This window comes from Rutidosis leptorrhynchoides, chromosome 4 (genome assembly GCF_046630445.1).
Source record: "Rutidosis leptorrhynchoides isolate AG116_Rl617_1_P2 chromosome 4, CSIRO_AGI_Rlap_v1, whole genome shotgun sequence".
NCBI classification, from domain to species: Eukaryota; Viridiplantae; Streptophyta; class Magnoliopsida; order Asterales; family Asteraceae; genus Rutidosis; species Rutidosis leptorrhynchoides.
Window position 1 is genome coordinate 118,563,281 of NC_092336.1, and position 18,665 is coordinate 118,581,945.

Genomic DNA, 18,665 nt, shown 5'->3' on the forward strand with positions numbered 1-18,665 from the left:
ATATTACACCACACGAATACAACTATCTTATTCCGACTCGCTTGTTTCTTCTTCTTCGGTTTTGGTTCGTTTTGCCAAGTTTCTAGGGATATATGATGTTCCCCTAATACGAGCCGTAATTTTCCACATTGGTTTAGAAAAACCTGGTGGTTTAGAGGTTCCCGGGTCATTGTTACAACTTAAGGACTTCGGGGGTTGACGATACATATAAAGTTCATCGGGGTTGGAATTAGATTTCTCTATTTTTATGCCCTTTCCCTTATTATTTTCTTTTGCCTTTTTAAATTCAGTTGGGGTAATTTCTATAACATCATCGGAATTCTCGTCGAAATCCGATTCATCGGAGAATTGGTAATCCTCCCAATATTTTGCTTCCTTGGCGGAAACACCATTGACCATAATTAACTTTGGTCGGTTGGTTGAGGATTTTCTTTTACTTAACCGTTTTATTATTTCCCCCACCGGTTCTATTTCTTCATCCGGTTCCGATTCTTCTTCCGGTTCCGATTCTTCTTCCGGTTCCGACTCTTCTTCCGGTTCCTCTTCGGGAACTTGTGAATCAGTCCACAAATCATTCCAATTTACATTTGACTCTTCATTATTATTAGGTGAGTCAATGGGACTTGTTCTAGAGGTAGACATCTATCACATAATGTCAAACACGTTAAGAGATTAATATATCACATAATATTCATATGTTAAAAATATATAGTTTCCAACAAAAATGTTAAGCAATCATTTTTAAAGAAAACACGGTCGAAGTCCAGACTCACTAATGCATCCTAACAAACTCGATAAGACACACTAATGCAAATTTTCTGGTTCTCTAAGACCAACGCTCGGATACCAACTGAAATGTCCCGTTCTTATTGATTAAAAACGTTCCATATTAATTGATTTCGTTGCGAGGTTTTGACCTCTATATGAGACGTTTTTCAAAGACTGCATTCATTTTTAAACAAACCATAACCTTTATTTCATCAATAAAGGTTTAAAAAGCTTTACGTAGATTATCAAATAATGATAATCTAAAATATCCTGTTTACACACGACCATTACATAATGGTTTACAATACAAATATGTTACAACAAAATAAGTTTCTTGAATGCAGTTTTTACACAATATCATACAAGCATGGACTCCAAATCTCGTCCTTATTTAAGTATGCGACAGCGGAAGCTCTTAATAATCACCTGAGAATAAACATGCTTAAAACGTCAACAAAAATGTTGGTGAGTTATAGGTTTAACCTATATATATCAAATCATAATAATAGACCACAAGATTTCATATTTCAATACACATCCCATACATAGAGATAAAAATCATTCATATGGTGAACACCTGGTAACCGACAATAACAAGATGCATATATAAGAATATCCCCATCATTCCGGGACACCCTTCGGATATGATATAAATTTCGAAGTACTAAAGCATCCGGTACTTTGGATGGGGTTTGTTAGGCCCAATAGATCTATCTTTAGGATTCGCGTCAATTAGGGTGTCTGTTCCCTAATTCTTAGATTACCAGACTTAATAAAAAGGGGCATATTCGATTTCGATAATTCAACCATAGAATGTAGTTTCACGTACTTGTGTCTATTTTGTAAATCATTTATAAAACCTGCATGTATTCTCATCCCAAAAATATTAGATTTTAAAAGTGGGACTATAACTCACTTTCACAGATTTTTACTTCGTCGGGAAGTAAGACTTGGCCACTGGTTGATTCACGAACCTATAACAATATATACATATATATCAAAGTATGTTCAAAATATATTTACAACACTTTTAATATATTTTGATGTTTTAAGTTTATTAAGTCAGCTGTCCTCGTTAGTAACCTACAACTAGTTGTCCACAGTTAGATGTACAGAAATAAATCGATAAATATTATCTTGAATCAATCCACGACCCAGTGTATACGTATCTCAGTATTGATCACAACTCAAACTATATATATTTTGGAATCAACCTCAACCCTGTATAGCTAACTCCAACATTCACATATAGAGTGTCTATGGTTGTTCCGAAATATATATAGATGTGTCGACATGATAGGTCGAAACATTGTATACGTGTCTATGGTATCTCAAGATTACATAATATACAATACAAGTTGATTAAGTTATGGTTGGAATAGATTTGTTACCAATTTTCACGTAGCTAAAATGATAAAAATTATCCAATCTTGTTTTACCCATAACTTCTTCATTTTAAATCCGTTTTGAATGAATCAAATTGCTATGGTTTCATATTGAACTGTATTTTATGAATCTACACAGAAAAAGTATAGGTTTATAGTCGGAAAAATAAGTTACAAGTCGTTTTTGTAAAGGTAGTCATTTCAGTCGAAAGAACGACGTCTAGATGACCATTTTAGAAAACATACTTCCACTTTGAGTTTAACCATAATTTTTGGATATAGTTTCATGTTCATAATAAAAATCATTTTCTCAGAATAACAACTTTTAAATCAAAGTTTATCATAGTTTTTAATTAACTAACCCAAAACAGCCCGCGGTGTTACTACGACGGCGTAAATCCGGTTTTACGGTGTTTTTCGTGTTTCCAGGTTTTAAATCATTAAGTTAGCATATCATATAGATATAGAACATGTGTTTAGTTAATTTTAAAAGTCAAGTTAGAAGGATTAACTTTTGTTTGCGAACAAGTTTAGAATTAACTAAACTATGTTCTAGTGATTACGAGTTTAAACCTTCGAATAAGATAGTTTTATATATATAAATCGAATGATGTTATGAACATCATTACTACCTCAAGTTTAGTAGGTAAACCTACTGGAAGTGACAAGAAATGATCTAGCTTCAAAGGATCTTGGATGGCTTGAAAGTTCTTGAAGTAGGATCATGACACAAAAACAAGTTCAAGTAAGATTTTTGCTCGAATTAAGATAGTTTATAGTTATAGAAATTGAATCAAAGTTTGAATATGAATATTACCTTGAATAAGAAAGATAACCTACTGTATATAACAAAGGTTTCTTGATCTTAGATGATTACTTGGAATGGATTAGAAAGCTTGGAAGTAAATTAGTAAACTTGAAGGGATTTTTGAAGTATTCTTGAAGTGTTCTTCCTATGATGATTATAGCTTGATTCTTGAAGTGATTTTTGATGAAGATGATGATTAACTACTGGAAAAATACGTTCATAATAGTGTGGGTGTGTTGAGAGAGAATTAGAAAGAGATTTGGAAGTGAAATGGAGTGAATGATGAGTGTTAATTGGTGAGTGGTGAGTGGGGTTAAAAGGAGTTCTAGTTAGTTGACTAGCTCATGGTAGAAGTTAAAATTGATTAGTCATACATGACATAATCAAGAGTGGAATCCCATGCTAGTTCCTATTGGTATATACCCATAGTAAGTACGTTTTGAAGCTGTGTATAATACGGGTAAGAATACGACTAGAATTCTTGATGAAAGAAAAGAATGGGAAAGTAACTGTAACCATTTTCGTTAAGTATGAGTGTTTCGATATATGTCTTGAAGTCTTCCAAAAGTATTTTAATACATCTAAATACACTACATGTATATACATTTTAACGGAGTCGTTAAGTCATCGTTAGTCGTTACATGTAAGTGTTGTTTTGAAACCTTTAAGTTAACGATCTCAATTAATGTTGTTAACCCATTGTTTATTATATCTAATGAGATGTTAAATTATTATATTATCATGATATTATGATATATTAATATATCTTAATATGATATATATACATTTAAATGTCGTTACAACGATAATCGTTACATATATATCTCGTTTAAAAATCATTAAGTTAGTAGTCTTGTTTTTACATATGTAGTTCATTGTTAATATACTTAATGATATGTTTAATTATCATAATATCATGTTAACTATATATATAACCATATATATGTCATCATATAGTTTTTACAAGTTTTAACGTTCGTGAATCACCGGTCAACTTGGGTAGTCAATTGTCTATATGAAACCTATTTCAATTAATCAAGTCTTAACAAGTTTGATTGCTTAACATGTTGGAAACGTTTAATCATGTAAATATCAATCTCAATTAATATATATAAACATGGAAAAGTTCGGGTCACTACACTTAACCCGTAGCGTAAAATTGCATTTGGGTTCCCAGCATTTAATGCTTTAAAGAAAACACGGCGTAACTTACGGTCTCCCCAATGTGCCCCACCTATCAAAGGAAAGCCTTTTATAAACTAAGGCATTTCTGGAAAGTCTTTCAAATGTTTGACAAGTTAATTTCACCATAACTAAATGTGCTGATGAATTCTGACCGACTCTAGACAAGATTTCCTCAATCATATCCTCTGGTGGGTCTTCTAAAATATTCAGTTGTCTACCCTTAACGTCCATTTTGTTTTTATATTGTAAAATAGACAAGGATTAGATTCGTAAAAGATAATTAACAAACAATACAAGCAATTTTTACATAGAACATAAAAGTACAAGCATACTACAATACATATAATACACAACATGATTACAACCCTCTAAACTGAATCACTGGTTTCTTCTTCTTCGGGCTTGGTTCGTTTTCCTAATTTTCTAGGGATATATGGTGTTCCTCTAATACGAGCCGTCGTTTTCCACAATGGTTTAGAAAAACCTGGTGGTTTAGAGGTTCCTGGGTTATTGTTACAATTTAGGAAATACGGATGTTGCCGATACATATAAAGTTCATTGGGGTTGGAAACAGGTTTCTCTATTTTTATACCTTTTCCCATATTATTTTCTTTTGCTTTATTAAATTGGGTCGAGGTAATTTCTATAACATCATCAGAATCCTCATCGGGATCCGATTCATCAGAAAATTGGTAATCTTCCCAATATTTTGCTTCCTTGGCGGAAACACCATTGACCATTTGTGGCGACCCGACCAAAATCGTCATTGACGGCGTCGCTAACTGAGGTCCCGAAACGTGGTCGTAGTCCCTATATGAGACTCGTTTGACCAAAATTATGTCGCATTTTTTTGAAACGTATCATGCTTGCAAAGTTTAGTTTACAAAACCGTTCGACAACAATTTTAAGTTTGCAAAAGTATAAATTATAAATGAGGTAACTTGCGACATAATTAGTTTAAAATCGCGGTTGCTATAGATAGCGTAAGTATGTAAACAATATGTTTGAATCCAAAGTTGCTATCACTAGCGTATGTATGTATGTATGCTTGACCCCAAGCAAGAAATCAGAGTGTATGCATGCATGCTTGACTCCAAGCAAGTATGAGTGTATGCGGAAGCATGTATCAAATAGCCAAGTATGAACCTGAGAAACATATAGAAAACTGTCAACGAAAAACGTTGGTGAAATCATATGTGTTTTAGTAAACGTTGTATTTGAACCACAAGATTTAGTATAAGATGATTATCAAAATCATTTGCATTCCAAAGTTGTTGTTTGTATCCCGGGCACCCAATTATCAAACTTAACTGTTTTGCACCCTTTGCGTAGTGCTAGAACATACACTAGACCCGAAAATATATTTCATCCGCTAACGGTAGCGAACCGTCCGAATGAGGCTCGTCAAGCCCATGTGATCACATAATATAAGTTCACGTTTACACCCTGCAAGTGTAACTAATGATAATTGAATTGAGGCTTTTTGTTCAAACCCGTACGTGGAATGTTCGTTTTCGTACTTGTGTTCAATGTATAAAAGTATGATACGTATATGTTTCTCATCCCATAGTTTAAAGCATAAAAGTTGTTTGAAAGATGGGACTATGATCTCACCTCGAGTGCACGAGTATAAAAGTACTTCGCAAAGTAAACGTGTGCATGATAGTTGCTTAGCCTTGACCTAAACAAGTAAGTTGTATTAATTAAACGGTTACGTCACAAGGTCGGGCGAAATGTGTTCAATTAGTCCTATGGCTCGTTACGACTCGATTAAATATAGCATGTGAATCAATTTGTCAAGTTTCATGCAAGATACAAGTATAGAAACAAGTTAGGAAGATTGCACAATCATTTGGTTAAGTTTGACAAAAAGTCGAACTTCGGTCGGTCAAAGTCAACGAAAAGTCAACACGTTCGGGTCGGGTCCCGAACTATTTTTCTGAGGTTTTTAATCATATATGAGCATGTTAGAACAAGTTACATGTGAATCGGAGGTGCGTAGCATAGCAAACATTATTCAAAAATCGATAAAGTTGGACAGACCACTTTGGCGCGCCGCGCGGGTATATGGCGCGCCGCGCCATTACCTGTGCAGAGAATTCTGGCAGTTTTTAAGTTTTATGCACGAACCTAACTTCAACCAATCACCATTTATGACCCGTAAACAACCAAAGCATGTATTTTATATCATCGGAAAGGTATTTTGACAAGGAAAACTACTAAACACATTTCATCCATCACATTTACTTTTACAACAACCAAAATCACATTCAAAGCTCCTCATTAAATGCACTCAAGTTCATAAATGAAATTCGATGATTCGGCAACCAATTTATATGAATGATATGCCGTTTCGAAGGTGATCAACCATACAATACAACCTAACACTTACAAATAACATTTCATGTCATTCAAAGCATCAAAAGTTCATTTCAAGTTCATCAAACCCTAACCCAAATCTACCAAAACCAATAATCAAGTTTATGAAGTTTTCTAAAACAACCTACACATCAAATTGAAGCTAGTGATACTAGTAACACAATTAAAACATGAACTTTAACAATTTAACAACCTTTAATCTTCCAAAATCAAAGATTAAGCAAACCCATTTTCAAGTGTTCAAACTAGTTACTCAGATCAACAAATCGAACAAACAAAACATATATTCATGTTATACACGAGCCATAGACACTAACTAACACCATTTCAAGTATATAAAATGAATTTAGAGAAAATCTAGAGTTTTAGAAATGTTACCCAAATGTGAAGAAATTGGTACCAAAATGTAGAGGATGAAGAGAGGATCACGAAAATGTAATTTGTTTTGAAGTTTGCTTCTCGATCCGGATTTAGATGATGATTTTATGAAGATGGGTGTTTGAGTTCATGAAAGGGAAGTAGAGAGAAAAGAGGAAGAAGGTGGGAGGTGAAATGAATGGATGGATAAGGTGGGTTGACTAGTTGACCTAGTCAACTAGTTTGCCCACTTGGCAACCTCGGTCCCTCAAGTTTCAAAGCGGGTGCGGGAATTAACCAAACGAATATTTAAAAATAAACGCTCGAGTAAACGAGTGATGTTATAATTAAATAACGGGAAAATTAAGAACGTTGGTCAACAGAAACTACGAATTTAAATAACGAAAGGTATTATTTAAAAAAAAAGATAGTGTTAAAAATAAATTTAACGGAAAAACGCGAGATGTTACATTACCTACACCTTAAAAGAAATTTCGTCCCGAAATTTAGTTGAAAGTAGTAGTCGTTGTTTCTTCCTCGAGATCTTGCATTGTCGGTTCTACGAATAAGTGAAGGTACTCCCTCGGGTATTTCAACGAACTTTGATAGTCGCGATTTTACGTTGGTTTAAAGTTTGGTTCCACAATTTATAGTTTCAACCGGTCCTCCTTGGAAGTGAGGTTTATCGTTGATAGTAAGTTCATCGAAGAGGATAACAAGTTCTTGTCTCGCAAGACACGCCTTTAAGTTTGATACACAGAATGTAGGATGAACGGAATTTGTTCGAGTCGGAAGTTCGAAGCGGTAAGCAACAGGCACAACACACCCCAAAATTTCAAAAGGACTAAAAATATCGCGGATTTAGCTTTCTACGTTTTCGAAACGGACTACACCTTTTCAAGGTGCGACTTTTAACGTTACGTGGTTTCCCACTTGGAATTCGAGAGGTTTACGTTTAACCCTTGTATGGCTCTTTTGGCGACTACGGGCCGTCTTGAGCCTTTCCTGGAATTGAAAAATTTTCCGTTTGTTTCATGAATGAGTTCGGGTCCGGTGGTTCACTTGTCACCTACTTCGGTTCAACAATTTAAGAAAATGACATTCACGGCTATACGGTCCTCGAAAAGTGTGACGTTAATACTCGAATGAAAATTATTGTAGTAAGAGAATTTGACTAAAGGCAAGTACTTTTCTCAAGTAAATTTGAAGTCGATAACACGAACTCGTATTATGGTTTCCAAAGTTTGAATCATATGTTTGCTCGGTCCGTCAGGTTGTGGTTGATGTGTTGTACTCATGTTTAAGCGTGGTCCCGAGGCTTTTTGTAAGGCACTCCGAAATCTAGAAGTGAAATGAGAATCTCGATCCAAAACGAGGTACATTTCTTTAAGGTATATTTGAAAAAGTTTGTTAGGACTTGAAAACGTTAGATAGAACAAGTTTCTCAAGAAATTCGCGCCGCGGAAGATTTATCGATTTACGAAAATGTTCGTTAGGACTATTCACCCTCGTGGTGAATGCTTGTATAGTGTGAAGAGTCTCTCTCTCCATTGAGAATTTAGGTAGAAGGTTTCTTTATACGAAAGTACGAGTGTAATGCGGGAGAAGTTTCCGCCTCGATATGAGCATAACAAGCATATCGTAGTTCGTCAATAAAACTGTGCGAAAACGAGATAGTATACACGTGTAACATATGTTTGAAAATGAAAGAATTTGTCATTCCTTCGGAAGCATGGGTATGGTTCGACAATAATCGAAGATGTGTCCCTGGTATGGTTGTTATCAACATTCTCGGAGTTTTTGGATATTCAAACAAGAAAAATGAAGTCATGTACATGGCACATGGTGGTGATTAGGTTGATCGAGTCCAATCACCATCACGAGTCATTAGAACTTTGGTATGGCTTACCGTAATATAACCACGTTGATCGAGTGTCGTTATATTACGCTAACTCATGCCTCCATTCCCACATCACTCCATAACATCAAGTTCGTGTAACTGTGAAGATCTAGAATGAACAAAGTGTAACGACGTCTCAAACGTGACTCGTATTAAATCGAAAGAATTTCTGCAACTCTAAAGAAGCGTTCCCCGAGGGAAGTGTATAAATGTTTGTTCACGTCAATGCGGTTCGAGTCAGACAATAATGTATTCAGGTATGAAAAGAGTAACGAGTCATGATAACGAGTAGCACGCAACCGTAGTGATAAATTTTGATGACGATACTCACCTAGAGTAGTGATGGTAGTAACACCAAAAAGTAGATAGTAAGAAACACCAGTGAGAAACCGATAGTAAGTTGAAACGGTGGAAAATAACAATCTGGGAGACAGAGTTCCCGAACAAGTGTGACTAATGAAGTCGTCGTCATCCATACGTGTATGAATCTTGAGTTTACGTGTGTTACCAGAAAGTGGCAGAATACGGATTCGTATGATGAAAGCTTGGTACCATCAAGAAGTTTGCCTAAGAATGATTCAAGTATAATGCACAAGTAGTCAAGTAAGTGCTATCTATAGCAAATGTATGTTAGAATGCAATGGCTAACTATCTGGTTGTAGTCTAGATTCACTAATGCGTCCCAACGACTCTGTCAGACACACTAATGCACATCCTAGTTCCCTACAACCAACGCTCTGATACCATCTGTGGTGACCCGACCAAAATCGTCATTGACGGCGTCGCTAACTGAGGTCCCGAAACGTGGTCGTAGTCCCTATATGAGACTCGTTTGACCAAAATTATGTCGCATTCTTTTGAAACGTATCATGCTTGCAAAGTTTAGTTTACAAAACCGTTCGACAACAATTTTAAGTTTGCAAAAGTATAAATTATAAATGAGGTAACTTGCGACATAATTAGTTTAAAATCGCGGTTGCTATAAATAGCGTAAGTATGTAAACAATATGTTTGAATCCAAAGGTGCTATCACTAGCGTATGTATGTATGTATGCTTGACCCCAAGCAAGAAATCAGAGTGTATGCATGCATGCTTGACTCCAAGCAAGTATGAGTGTACGCGGAAGCATGTATCAAATAGCCAAGTATGAACCTGAGAAACATATAGAAAACTGTCAACGAAAAACGTTGGTGAAATCATAGGTGTTTTAGTAAACGATGTATTTGAACCACAAGATTTAGTCTAAGATGATTATCAAAATCATTTGCATTCCAAAGTTGTTGTTTGTATCCCGGGCACCCAATTATCAAACTTAACTGTTTTGCACCCTTTGCATAGTGTTAGAACATACACTAGACCCGAAAATATATTTCATCCGCTAACGGTAGCGAACCGTCCGAATGAGGCTCGTCAAGCCCATGTGATCACATAATATAAGTTCACGTTTACACCCTGCAAGTGTAACTAATGATAATTGAATTGAGGCTTTTTGTTCAAACCCGTACGTGGAATGTTCGTTTTCGTACTTGTGTTCAATGTATAAAAGTATGATACGTATATGTTTCTCATCCCATAGTTTAAAGCATAAAAGTTGTTTGAAAGATGGGACTATGATCTCACCTCGAGTGCACGAGTATAAAAGTACTTCACAAAGTAAACGTGTGCATGATAGTTGCTTAGCCTTGACCTAAACAAGTAAGTTGTATTAATTAACCGGTTACGTCACAAGGTCGGGCGAAATGTGTTCAATTAGTCCTATGGCTCGTTACGACTCGATTAAATATAGCATGTGAATCAATTTGTCAAGTTTCATGCAAGATACAAGTATAGAAACAAGTTAGGAAGATTGCACAATCATTTGGTTAAGTTTGACAAAAAGTCGAACTTCGGTCGGTCAAAGTCAACGAAAAGTCAACACGTTTGGGTCGGGTCCCGAACTATTTTATGAGGTTTTTAATCATATATGAGCATGTTAGAACAAGTTACATGTGAATCGGAGGTGCGTAGCATAGCAAACATTATTCAAAAATCGACAAAGTTGGACAGACCACTTTGGCGCGCCGCGCGGGTATATGGCGCGCCGCGCCATTACCTGTGCAGAGAATTCTGGCAGTTTTTAAGTTTTATACACGAACCTAACTTCAACTAATCACCATTTATGACCCGCAAACAACCAAAGCATGTATCTTATATCATCGGAAAGGTATTTTGACAAGGAAAACAACTAAACACATTTCATCCATCACATTTACTTTTACAACAACCAAAATCACATTCAAAGCTCCTCATTAAATGCACTCAAGTTCATAAATGAAATTCGATGATTCGGCAACCAATTTATATGAATGATATGCCGTTTCGAAGGTGATCAAGCATACAATACAACCTAACACTTACAAATAACATTTCATGTCATTCAAAGCATCAAAAGTTCATTTCAAGTTCATCAAACCCTAACCCAAATCCACCAAAACCAATAATCAAGTTTATGAAGTTTTCTAAAACAACCTACACATCAAATTGAAGCTAGTGATACTAGTAACACAATTAAAACATGAACTATAACAATTTAACAACCTTTAATCTTCCAAAATCAAAGATTAAGCAAACCCATTTTCAAGTGTTCAAACTAGTTACTCAGATCAACAAATCGAACAAACAAAACATATATTCATGTTATACACGAGCCATAGACACTAACTAACACCATTTCAAGTATATAAAACGAATTTAGAGAAAATCTAGAGTTTTAGAAATGTTACCTAAATGTGAAGAAATTGGTACCAAAATGTAGAGGATGAAGAGAGGATCACGAAAATGTAATTTGTTTTGAAGTTTGCTTCTCGGTCCGGATTTAGATGATGATTTTATGAAGATGGGTGTTTGAGTTCATGAAAGGGAAGTAGAGAGAAAAGAGGAAGAAGGTGGGAGGTGAAATGAATGGATGGATAAGGTGGGTTGACTAGTTGACCTAGTCAACTAGTTTGCCCACTTGGCAACCTCGGTCCCTCAAGTTTCAAATCGGGTGCGGGAATTAACCAAACGAATATTTAAAAAAAAACGCTCGAGTAAACGAGTGATGTTATAATTAAATAACTGGAAAATTAAGAACGTTGGTCAACGGAAACTACGAATTTAAATAACGAAAGGTATTATTTAAAAAAAAAAAGATAGTGTTAAAAATAAATTTAACGAAAAAACGCGGGATGTTACACCATTTTTAACTTTGGTCCGTTGGTTGAGGATTTTCTTTTATTTAATCTATTTACTGTAGGTAACAATATTTATTCCTCCGGAACCTCTTCTTCTTCCGGTTCCTCCTCTTCTGGTTCCTCTTCTTCCGGTTCCTCCTCTTCCGGTTCCTCTTCGGGAATTTGTGAATCTTCCCAAAGTATATTCGACTCTTCATTATTATTAGGTGAGTCAATGGGATTTGTACTAGTGGTAGACATCTATCACACAATATCAAACACATTAAGAGGTTAATATATCACATAATAATTACATGTTAATAATATATAGTTTCCAACAAAAGTGTTAAGCAATCGTTTTTAAAGAAAACACGGTCGAAGTCCAGACTCACTAATGTATCCTAACAAACTCGATAAGACACACTAATGCAAATTTCTGGTTCTCTAAGACCAACGCTCGGATACCAACTGAAATGTCCCGTTCATATTTGATGTGCGTAGAGGTATATACGAAATAGCTTATATTTTACTAGGAAATACTATTAAAAACGATACATTTTTTTACACAAGTGATTAATTTATTTATAGAGTGGATATACCTAAACCTTGCTACAACACTTATAGGCAGTGTACCTAATCGTACAGTAGTGTAGTTTTTAGTAAGTCCGGTTCGTTCCACAGGGAGCTAGCCAAGTTTAACGCTATATTTTTAAAACTATATTTGTATATATATATATATATATATATATATATATATATATATATATATATATATATATATATATATATATATATATATATATAAGTAGTATTATTATTATAAAAGGGGGGTTTTTTACCGTTTAATGACCGGTTTGTCGATTTTAAAACTTTAGTCGCAGTTAAAACCTAATGTAAAATATTAAAAATAAAACTTAATTTAAAGCGTAAAGTAAATGACAATAATAAAAGTGCGATAAATAAAATGACAATAAATAAAATTGCAATAATTAAAAAGTACGATAATTAAAAGTGCAATTAAATATAATGACAGTAAATAAAAGTGCGATGAAATATGAAATAAAGGAATTATGCTTATTTAAACTTCCGTAATCATGATGTTTGACGTATTGTTTTTAGTTTAGTACCATGGGTTAATTGTCCTTTGTCCTGGAATGTTTGATATGTCCATACGGTTTTGTCCATAATAGTCCATCAGTCATAAATATAAAGTGCGAGAGTCTTCGTCAAATTATCCTTATACCCGAAGTCAAATATTCCAACTAATTGGGGATTCGAACTGTAACAAGGTCTTAATACTTTGTTTAATGAATACACCAGGTTAACGACTGCGTGTAATCCAAGGTTTTACTACTTTGTTAACAATTACACCAATTACCCTTGAATGTAATCCACCCCTGTTTCAACGAGTCTATTAATTATTAATCCATCCTCGTGTCCGGTCAAATGAATAATTATTGGTATTTATAGATATCCCGCCCACCGTACCCAGTCAAGCGAATATGGTTATATATAAATATGTCAAATTATAAGTCTATATATTAAATTAACGAGGTATCATTTAGTTAATATAAAGCCCATTAATAGCCCATAGTCTAATTTCCACAAGTGTCGTTCTTTTATCCAAACCCCAATTATGGTACAAAGCCCAATTACCCCGTCTTTAATATTTTAGCCCAACATCACGATTACTTCAATTTAAATAAGCATAATAATAACTTAGCTACGAGACATTAATTTAAAAAGGTTGAACATAACTTACAATGATTAATAATAGCGTAGCGTTACACGGACAGAATTTCGAATTACACACTTACAACATTCGCTAACATACCCTTATTATTATTAATCTTAAATTAAAATTAAAATTAAAATTATAATATATATATATATATATATATATATATATATATATATATATATATATATATATATATATATATATATATATATCTGTGAGAGAGAGATTGAAAATATGTGTACATAAATTGGCTGAAAACTGCGAAATTTATAGATGTGGCCACCAACTTCTTGCCATGCGATCGCATGGAAATTGGTCTTCCTGGCCATGCAATTGCATGGCCCTCTTTTACAGCTCAGGAAGCATTGTTTTCTTGTTTGCCGATGGTTTTAATATAATATATATATATATATATATATATATATATATATATATATATATATATAATTTTAAGAATTAATTATTATATTATATTATATTCATGTGCATAGTTGACTTGTAATTTTTAGTCCGTTGCGTCGAGCGTTGAGAGTTGACTCTGGTCCCGGTTCCGGATTTTCGAACGTCCTTGCGTACAATTTAATATCTTGTACTTTGCGTTTTGCGGCTCGTACTCTTGTAATTTTTAGACGTTTCTCATCAATAATTTGAACCACTTTAATTGTACTTTGTTCTTTTTAGCTTTTTGGTCATTTGCGTCTTCAAATCGTCGAATCTGTCTTTTGTCTTCACCTTTTATTATTTAAACGAATATCACTTGTAAATAGAACAATTGCAACTAAAAGCTTGTCTTTCTTGAGGGATATTGCTATGAAATATATGTTCGTTTTTAGCATTATCAAATATTCCCACACTTGAGCGTTGCTTGTCCTTAAGCAATATAGTCTTGAAATAAAAATACTAGAATCACTTCTTTATTCTTCACACTTTGTACATCAGTGATTTCTATACGGCGGTATGAACAATGGTAGTAACGATGTGGTTTACAGTCCCACATGACAATGAAAATTTAGATCCTTTAGGAAATTGGATCTTCATGAAAACATTTGATATTTTGAAAATTCAATCTAACTTTTACCCTAGATAAGTTTTCCGGAATAACTCTTCACCAGTGTTTGCAAATTGTTTTTGTGGGTTTTGTGGGTTTCAGATTTGAAAATTTTAGCTCAAAACTTATGGTTTTGTATCACCCACTTGCTAACCTTGTATTGGGAAAGCAACACGTCCAGTTTACTTGCTCCGTATATTACCTTTCTGTAAACTACCGTCCGGTTGTAAAGGAAAGCGTTGAACAAGAAACTGTTAAGGAAATGTCCCATGACATGCTTTTAATTATGGACTATAACGTGTCGGATGCAATTACTATCCTTTGTAGGAGCAATAGTAAAGATCACCCTATAGTTTTTCGGTCTGACACAAATTCCTGTCTTCGACCATGCTATGCAACCACCGTTCTTACGGTTGACACCCGATTTGGTTCAGGTGACCTAATGAATTCCAGGTGAATTCCTAGGATTTTACATTCAATGGTAATGAACGCATTGAAAATGGGTTTTCAGAAAACAAATCGGTTTGTAATTTTGATAAAAATATTTTCTCGTTCAAGCTTGAGTTTAGATATCATCGAATTCCATGAGTTTGAATTCTCAATATTTACGGTCAATCTCAAGGATTGAGTAATATCAGTCTTAAAAGCTGATTTTTGATCTTTAAGGAGATTATCCTTTCTGGGAATCTGATTCATTAGTCTTATAAGCTAATTTGCACGGTGCCCCCCCCCCCATTCTACGAGACAGATCCTCTCATGGTTAGGATAAGTCTGACCACTTGGCGACCCTGTTTGATGCTGAGGTTCGTCGATTTCCAACTGATTTTCGAGAAAACTTTTCAAGGTTTTTCGTAGACTCTACAACTGGTCTGGACGACAACTTCCTGACCTAAATCAAGAAGCGTGTGTCTTTTTCGGAAGACTTTACTTCCTTTTAATGATGGAATTGATTCATCGTGTAGATCCATCTTTCTTTCAAATATATTACAATTTACCGGGTAAAACGGTTAATTTTATCCAAAACAAAAGTATCTTCAATTATTTGTACAAAAATATGTGACATATGTTCTAAATAACTTGATAAATTTTTCCCACACTTGGCTTTTATTTTCCTTTATTTGCCTTTTTATTATCCTCTATTCCATTTTAAATGAATTCTAACATTTTGGATTGTTTCTCAATTTATGTCCTTTCTGAGGTAACAATAATTTCGGTGTTAACACCTTGTTTTATCGTTCATAAATTTGTATAAACATGATTTTGAGTTCATTTAATTGAAAATTTTGAAAAATTTTACTAGAATTGGGTAGTCAGTATATAAGACTAGGGCTGTTCTTTATTATCAGAAAGCACTAGATTCTAATACAATTACTGCGTTACTAGTATTTTTAATAGTAACCAAGTGTTTAAATTTAAAATTTTAAAAATTCGAAAGAATTTAACCCCTTCCCACACTTAAGATCTTGCAATGCCCTCATTTGCAAGAAATCAGTAACAATTTAAATTATTGAGGGTGATTAGCATAGAAAAATGATTAAATCTTACCAAAGTTTCCAAACATATTGGCGTTTGTTTGTTGAATGATAAATGGTGCACATCATTTGTTCATTCCATCTTGTTGTTACATCACATTTGTTTTTCGTTTTGTCGTCAAAATTAGTAGCTTTTGTTGAACTTAATGACAGTCTTTGAAAATGCGCTGTTTTACCCTGTTGTGTACAATTGACAATATACATACATACAAATAATAAAATGCATGGTAATTTGAAATGGGACTTAAAATCCCACTTTCAAATCAAATATGAAATATTAGTACAACATAATAAAAATGTTAAAACTTACATAAAAGTATCACAATATAATATGTTTAAACATAAATAAATAAATAAAATAAAAAGATAAAAATCACCAACGGGAACTATATCAATCTGGATAGGGGTTCCAGTTCATGTCATCGGGCGGGTTCCATGGTTGGTTATAGGTGTACTGATAGGCCTGGTTAGGGTCGTAGAGAGTAAATGGTGGTCGCATATCAGGCTGGTGTGGAGGATAGTAAGCAGGTCGGGTCGGTACGTAGTTATTTGGTACCTGAGTTGATAGCTGGCTCATGATCTGATGTTGATGATAGTGCCATCTATCATGCTGTCGTTGCCTGGAATGCTCGTACACATTCTCGGCTTGCCACTGCTTGTACCTACTATGTCTATCCTGGTTTGTCATTTCTACCTCATCTATACGCTGGTGGACGTCAGTCATAGTCTCCCTAATGACATCCCTAATGTCATCCGGTTCCTCCATTTCCTCATCTGAACCTCTCTCTACCTGTGGATGACGACCATCATATGGTATTGCCTGATTGCGTCTACTTTTTAATACCTTAGCACCCTGATAGACCTTCAATCCTAAAGTATCCACCTGTTCCCTACACACCATCAGTGGACCCCCTTGATCCCTATCTACACCCAAATACTCTCTAATGAGAGTAACAAAAATACCTCCTCCTATTATTCCCCCGTCCTGTATTCCTGCTACTACTTTGGACAGATAAAAACTAACACAGTAGGGGATATTAACAAAGCTTCTAGTGTTTCGAATACACTTAAGGCAAAATAAATCGTGTAAGGTCATCTTCTCCTTGTTTTTACCTCGTTGTGTAATCGAATTAGCTAAAAATCTATGTATAATACGTAGCTCTGCTTTGTTAATATCTAAATAGGAGTGTCTTCCTCCCAGCAAAAAAACATTATAATTTGACATACGCCTCCAGACGGCGTTCGTGTCAAAATTCCTATCTACCCGTTCCCCATGATAAATCAAATTTGTACAATCGGATAGTAGTAATTCACCAGGAGTGTAAATCTGTAAAACCCTGGCCATGTCCAACATGGACATTCTGTACATCCTACGGCCAAGTAAAAATCTAAGAAAACTTCTATCATCTAACCTAACTACATCCGCATTAAGTGAAATAGTACTCATAAGCTCAACGCACCACTCTTTATATATAGGCCTACGAATGGTGAATAAACGTTCCCAATCTGGAAAAAAAGACCTGCCATACCTTTGGATCAGATACTGTCTAACTGAATTAACTAGTTGGACCCTTTCCAAAGGCTCCCAATCGATTACCCTCAGCACTTCTACATTTTTGGGTATCAGTTTAAATTTGTTACTTTGATACGTCGGGTAATCTCTCCAACTTCGATCAAATCTCAAATTAGGATGCAACTGTTCTTCATGAATCATTGGATGTTCTATTATCAGATGAATCGAAAATTGTACGTAGGCATTAACATATTCTTGTTGCGGATCATAATATGGTACGTGTTGATCAGGTTGTTGCTGTTGTTCCTGTTGTTGCTCCGGTTCATATTGCATTTCTGGTTCAGGTTCCGGAGCAGGTTGCCTAGATGATGATGATGCACCATCAGTATCGGTAAATCTCTGCAAAACACATTAAACACCAAATTTGTGCATCCAAATTTGCATTAGTGTTAGCAAAATAACAACTTGAAACAATTAAAATAACATGTTTAATCAAAATGAAACTTATACACATTTTCATAATTTTAACAATTCTACACTTTTTCAAATAAGCATATACGAAAATGTTTACAAAGTTCATAAGCATTCAACTCAAATAACATGTTAAAATAACCATTACTAGCAATTAAACAAGTTTCAAATGGCATTTACATCAATTTAATCAAGTTCATGAATTTTAGACTTAAAAAGTCCACTTTAATTCTCAAAAATCATGTTTAGGATCAATGTTTGAATCATTTAGCTACCTAAACATGTTACACTACTTAATTTAGCAATAATTCATGACAAAAATCGGCCATAACATATTTATATCAAAAAGCCCCAAATTGCTCAAGAACACAAACCCTAGATTTCTA